Here is a 6,998-nt window from a genome sequence, read left to right on the forward strand (position 1 = left end):
GTACTGCCCTCATCCACCTCACTATACTGGCAGAGGAGGTTTCCTCCTCTCTTATTCAGAAAAAAAAACATACAGCCCAGTTTACCTAATGCAACATTGTAAATTCATTTTTACAAGCATACCTCCAAATAGTAAGTTTCCACATTGCAGTATGCATGTAACAAGGTCTACTTTTGTATCAAGCAGCCCTATTAACTTTTTATTAGAAATATATTTACTTTTGATACCAGAAGACGATTACCTAGGAGACAAATGAAATTTTTCATAGGATTTGTGCATTTTCACACAACAATTTCAAATGACCAATTCTAAAATAAAGAAAGAATTGTGCTACCCTTAAAGGACATTCCTACACTTATTATAAATAAGACATAATATCTGCTGACAGAGAGAATTGAGTAGGACAGGTCACCACCAGAAATATCGAGGTCCAATACCAGATAAACTAAAGAGTCTAAAAGTTTCAGAACTGCAAATGTTGAGGGTCTGAGCTAACCAAAAAGGGATCTAGGTACAAGTATTGGGTTTGGGATAACCAGCAAGGTTGACAGGTGAAAGTGGAGGATATAAACTAGCCAGAAAAGGAGCTAGATACAAATAGAGTTTCAGCCTCCAAGCAACTGACTCCCTTGCTGGTAATTCCAGATCTAACACATGCACCTGACTCATTTGCCATTAGTCCCACACCTTCCACTTGCATATGCCTAGCTAAAAAAAGCATGCTTGGTGCTACTTGCACCTGGTTCCAATGCTGGGTAACAAGACCCTCCACTCTCACATGGCTTTCTTTCTCGCTAGACAATACCAGACTCTGCACCTAACTCTCTTTCTAGCTATCTGTAAACCTTCATTTACCCTGGCTGTCTAGCTGTTCATCCCAGACCCAACACTTGCTCAGAGTTTCCTTGCTGGTTTGCCCATACCCTATACTTGTACCTGGCTAGCCTAATGCTGCACTTGAGCTTTGTGTCACTGAGTGCAACAAACATACCGCTGTCAGTAAGTGCAGCAAAAATCCCCAGTCTTTGCTGTCTTCGGGTGCCTACTGCCCAATAACCCTACATTGTTATTGTCAGTTGGAACTATTCGTCAAAAAATCCCTCCACCAGTTCCTAGACTGGGTCACACTGATCTAAGTTAAAGTTGACTTCATGTTCATAAAGTTAGGTATTTTATGTCTTCTAAGGAACAAATAAAAATGTTAATTGTGCCTAAGCAGTATCCTGCAATGTACCTTAATTCCACTTGAAACAAGGCAGAAACCCTTTGACCTGTGCCAAACATGCCTATGCCTACATCCCCATAGCTGTATATTTGTTTTGTAAAAGGCTCTGTTGCCTATCTCACAATATTTGGAATGAGATTTTGTAATGTCACTACTGCGCCTCTCACTGTTCTTGTTGAAATCAGACCTGGCCTGCAAACATTTTCCAGTTTCTTCACTGGCTCTATGGATATGTGCTTCCTACTCATCCCCTGATGTTGTTACCCTATTGCAGTAGAGTAAAACTAAGCTAGATGCTCTACTAGACAGGGTGTACTGGAAGGGCTATGTAAGTTTTAGGGCTGCATAGACAGAAAAAAAAAACTCTTTGGCACGTATTACATCTTTTTTACATTTTAAAAACCTTTGCTTTTGGACTGTAAACATGTCTTCATTAGATCCGTTGACACCACTATCTATCTTTAGCTTGTATCAGATAAATAATAATATCAGCGTTCAGTGAACAGATGCTGTGGAGATGGAAAGTTGACGTGGTTACATGTTACTATGTAAGCGCTGACCTTTCAAAAACAAACCAATCCCCAAGTGTAATAGAATAAGAAAATAGTGATTAAATATATAGTCAAAAAAACACACTTTATTCAATATATCTTTATAGCTCTGCAAACATGACATATATAACCCATTTCTTCAAAAATTGTATGGATAGAAATAATCACACTGTATCACAAAAAATAAATATAGTCTGCTACTTGGTTCATGTGTCCTATACTAAATCAATTGTGCTGAATCCAAATCCGAAGTCGGATTCTGCCTAGAACATCAGGATCCCATGTTAATTATGCGTATAGACGTGATATAGATAGCTACATTCTCTCATTTCGCAGTTATAATGTAATCTCTATACATAACTAACTTTTGCCTCAAAGTTCTGTGACGTTACAAAAACATAGTTTTATGTTGCAACAGCATGTACAATTAACATAGTTCTTGTTTAACACACATGTACACTTAAGAAGTGTTTCAGGCACTTGCTTTTGGGTCTGTGGCTCTCTCCCGTTGCAGAGACCAGCAGTAGTCGCCCATCATGTTGGGGTTGCACCGGCCTTGATATCTTGTTTCCATACCAGAAATGTCCTGGTGGAACCTCTCCCCTTGTTCATCACTCACATCACCCAAATTTTGTGGGAAGAAGTCCAGATGGGAATGTAAGAAATTATTTTAAGTGCCATTCGGCAGTCAAGTTGATGGTATGCTGTCGCATGTTGATCACGAGTTCAGCATGGTTTTCAGCTCGATGGTTGCCCAGAAAGTTTTGTGCAACTAGCACAAATGAATCTCAAGCAGCAAGTTCAAGTGGGTTGAGTTTGTCTCTGAATGTGGCATCATGCATTAAATACCTGCTTTCAGTTTACCATCTGTTATACCTTTTCCAAACTTGTCCTTTAGATATTGAAAACCCATACCATTATGATCCATTGGAATGACAACGTTTTTCATTATTCCAAGTTTATTATGAAGTGGCGGAGAGTAAACTTTCTGTGGATCAGTGAGTGATTTATACTTCATGTTGTACTGGCCAACAGTGTGTTCAGGTTTGGGTGGCCATTCTTTCACTTTGTAATGGTTGCTGTCATCACCACTGTTGTAAATCCTAATTGCAGGCCAAGGAGTGCCACCACCTTCAGGTCACCACAAACATTCCACTTGTGTTCTGAATAGTTAATCAATTTCAAAATGACCACCATGGATTTGTATGTCTCTTTCATTCCCTCGGCATAAGCAAGAGGAACAGAAGGTTTTTGGTTACCTTCTCTTTTGACAAAGACAAGTCCCTTACTAGATCATCTAAATCTGATTGGCTTATAAAATGTGGCCTACCCTCTTCAAATTGGACTCCTCATCTGACATGTCACTGTCAGTAACAACAGATGTAGGAGGACAATACTTCAGACCAGCCCCAGCCTTGCTGTGTTCATTTCTTCCTCACCTTCTATCATGATCAGCGCCTACATGATCTACTCTCACCAGCGTCCACACTTAGCTTACATTCAAGTTTCTTCTATGTCCGGCCTACTTTTGCTCCCACCAGATCCATGATCACCTCCTTTATTCCCCAGTTTACACTTTGCTTCCTCTTTTTACTTACTTCCCCGATTCATGATAATCATAGTTCCTCTACTCCTAGTGGTCTACACACATCTCCCTTTCGTCTACCCCCCTACCTTGACTACAGCCTGCTCAAACTTTGTTTTTTTTTCTCCCTGGCTCATAATCATCATAGTGCACTTACTCCCAATTAATTTTCCCTTAGATTTACACATTTTTCCTTTAGCTTAGCTGTAGTTGTATCTCAATTTCTTTCCCCTACCTCCCTCACAACCATACCCACACCAGAAAAATTTGTACTCTTGCACCATCGACAGTCAGTACAAGTAAAGTAGCAAACTTGGCAAAATCATACATGCCCAGCCTTAGTATTGTTTGATGCACAATTTGTTATGAATCACGTTGAACACAGTTGCCATTAAATAAATAAAGATATTATAGCTTGCACATTGTTAATGCTATATGCACAGATTAAAGTGGCCTACACTAAAGAATTATGTAAGCTGTCATTGCTAAAATTGTGGTAAAGAATGATAATTAATGTGGATGTAAAGCTGATCTTTTAGTCTCAGTAAATTAAGTCACTCACCTAAAACATGCATGCAGATAACAAAGCAGATGTGTGACAAGTCTTGCAGCAAGCAGCTGAGCTACATACTCATCCTGTGTCAGTGATTTAGAGGGTATTACCAACCAAGTAATCAAAATCTTTTTGAACCATATCAGCTTTCATAATCTCTTAGTTTTGGTCTGCTTTAAGCATATCACAATAACATTAAGTTCTTGTGCCTGAGGGAAATCTCGGATGGCAGCATACATATATAATACATTTACTGTTCTGTCTTCCAACACCTTTAAGGAACTAATACTTAACTATAACTTACACTGTTATATTTTCTTATAAAAGAGTAGGCATATGAAAGAGATAAATTATTCAAACATTATTTTCTGCTGAACCTTAAGTGCTCAGAAATATTTATGCAGGATTTTTCTGCCTGGTAGATATATAATACATCTGTGCCTGTCATTTTTATATCAAGAAAATGCTTCTCCAACCTTTAAAGCTCTAAAGTCAAAATAGTTCTTCCAAGAAGTTTGGAATAGGGACTAAAAATGAATTTCATACCTATTCGGGCCTTGAACTTACACACCACATTGGTTGTACAAACAAAAATAAAAATGGATACTCTGGGCCTGATTTATTAATGTTCTCCAAGGCTGTAGAGCAGGGGTGTAAAATTCTGGCCAAATCTGGCCCGCAACGTCCTTTTTTTGGCCCCCAAAAGCATTCTTAATATAAATTGCAGCTGGCCCTCCGCTACTGCAATCCATAGAAACGGCGGGCCAGCTGCAATTCATATTAAGCTGCTGTTCTATAGACGCGAGTGATGCCACTACTACAATTCCCGGCATCACTCGCGTCTATAGGCCAGCAGCCTCTCTGCCTATGCGTGGCCCAATATTTTATAGATGCAAGTAATGCCGTAATGCTGGGAATTGTAGTAGGGGCATCACTCGTTTCTATTGAACAGCAGCCTAAGCGTGGACCCCACGGAGTTTATACTGACAGGTAAGCCGGAGAATTGTGCCAGAGAATGCAATGTGAAACCAAATGAATGCAGCAATTAATTTGGTTTCACATTGCATTCTCTGGCAAAGTAAAAAGTTTAGAAAAAACAATCGGAAGAAACAAGAATACTTACCCTACTATACTACCTATAACCATGCAGATTACACAAAAGTGAAAGTTTTGTCACTCCAGGACAAACAAAATCCAAAAGACTTCTCTTCTGCATAGCTTATTGTGGTCTTTTTATTTTTCTATCATGCGGTAAAATAAAAAAAAAATTCTGAGGCCTCCTTTCTCTATTTTATGCCTGTTCCAGATGTGTGTTAAGCAAAACCTCTGTTTTCATATGAAAATGTTTTACATCTAACGAGAAGGAAAAACGTCCTAAATTTTTTCAATAATTTTCAAGTTTGGCCCCCGACTTGGTTTTTAATTTTGGGCCCTCTTTGTATTTAGGTTTGACACCCCTGCTGTAGAGAATACACTTTCATTAGTGAAGCTGGGTGATTCAGCGAATCTAATATACATTTCCAAGATTGGATTTTAAAGTCTTTGCTATTTGCTACCAAATGTCTTGAATCCTGGACCCAAGAATACCTGAACGTTGGGTGCCCAAAATTAAGAAATCAGAATTGCTTGTAGCTTTCCTGAAGCTGATCTTTCCCCATTATGGACTTACCATGTCTTGGAACTGTTTTTCTTTGCAGAGGCAGCTATATTGGTGGAGGCAAGGTTATTTATCTACACGTTAGAGCCTCCAGAAAAGAGAACAGTAGGCAACAGAGCAGTGAAATCTTCTCAAAAAAACCACAGACAACAATAGACTTGTCAGAGATTTTAAAATTTCCTCACTTTACATGTTATCTGTGTTCCCATTGGGGTGATTTTTTTCCCAGTTTCTTTTCAGACTGGTGCATCAGAAAGGGATATATCTCCTTTTCAAGGACCTCTCAAACAGGGACACCTACATCAACTTCATCCTACATCTAAAGTGAAAAAAAACATCTTCCAAATTTACGGTTAACTGTTTGGAACTCTCTATACTGATTTGTGACTGAATAAAGAAAATGCTTTTTGATCAAATTACATTATAATATTATTATGGATAATCATTTATATGTGTTATTTTAGCTCTAGAACTGCTGCTTGATCACCCTTTTCTATGAGACAGACAAACCTTCATGATGAAAGTCTTCAAAATGAACATTATCTAGGTTACCCAATACATTTCAGACCCCCTGCATTTTACTATAATATAAAAATTATAGCACACATGACTTCAATAAGGGAACAGGTTTCTGAATGCATATACAATTGTAAAAGAATTCATTTAAAAATGTGAACCCACACTCAAAGAAAAATGTAAAGAATTCTCAGTACACTTAACAAGTTGCTATGAACACACCATTACCTTCCCACGCAAAGGGGGGGCTACGGCTGGTCTACGGGCTAAAATTAGAATTTATCGACAATAGCATTGATTAAATGTAAATAACAACTTTTAAAAAAATTCAAGTGTCTCTAAAATTGTAATGTTTTAAAATATCTGGTAAAAAAGAGGTAATACAATCAATACATTGCAGGTGTTCTTGCATGGGTAAAGTAATAATGTGTATGTTAAAAGCCATATTTTTATTTCCTCGCTGCAATAAAAGCTAAACTTGAAAAATATATGTAAATGTGCAAGTAAATCCATCTACACATTAGATCAAAGGATCATGAAATAATTTGTATTTTTAAATATGGATACTGAATCTCTCTTTAGATCAGCCCATACAGCAGTACTCCAGTTGGAACTGGATTTGGAAGTGTAATTTCAGCCAATCTTTTATAAATAGAGGAGGATCAAAAACATCTCATTGGGTATACATCACCGTGTTTCCAATGCCTGTGACAATATAGTCACCAGGAAGCCAGGAAGTAAGGAAAAATCTCTAGCAATGACATTTTTGTGGGGATTAGCGTTCTAGTATTTTACCAAAAAAAGCTGTTATTGTCCAAAATAAATACTAGTGGAAGTTCAAGTGAAGTCCGCCTGCAGAGAAGGATCATAAAGCACGCTGTTTCACAAGGGTGTCTATTTCAGTAGCTAAA

This window comes from Pyxicephalus adspersus, chromosome 3, assembly GCF_032062135.1.
Source record: "Pyxicephalus adspersus chromosome 3, UCB_Pads_2.0, whole genome shotgun sequence".
In the NCBI taxonomy this organism is placed as follows: domain Eukaryota; kingdom Metazoa; phylum Chordata; class Amphibia; order Anura; family Pyxicephalidae; genus Pyxicephalus; species Pyxicephalus adspersus.